The sequence below is a fragment of the Pelophylax lessonae genome, assembly GCF_965119305.1.
Source record: "Pelophylax lessonae genome assembly, chromosome: 2".
Taxonomy (NCBI): domain Eukaryota; kingdom Metazoa; phylum Chordata; class Amphibia; order Anura; family Ranidae; genus Pelophylax; species Pelophylax lessonae.
This window is the reverse complement of record NC_138769.1, coordinates 373,138,179-373,138,441: the sequence shown is the minus strand read 5'-3', so window position 1 is coordinate 373,138,441 and position 263 is coordinate 373,138,179.

The window sequence follows — 263 nt, the reverse complement described above, 5'->3', positions numbered from 1 at the left end:
TTACCAAAATTATTGGGGCGCTTGCCTTTACACACACATGAACTTTAGTGGCATCCCAGTCTTATGCCCCCTACACACGTGCAGATTATCTGAAGACTTTTGTCTGCAGACTTACCAAAACCATATAATATGAGGTCAAACCTAAACACTTTCAATTTGTATGCAATCCAGCAGGCCCTTGCACTACATAGAAAAGGTAAATCTGAAGACAAAAGTCTTCAGATAATCTGCACGTGTGTATGGGGCATAAGTCTGTAGGGTTC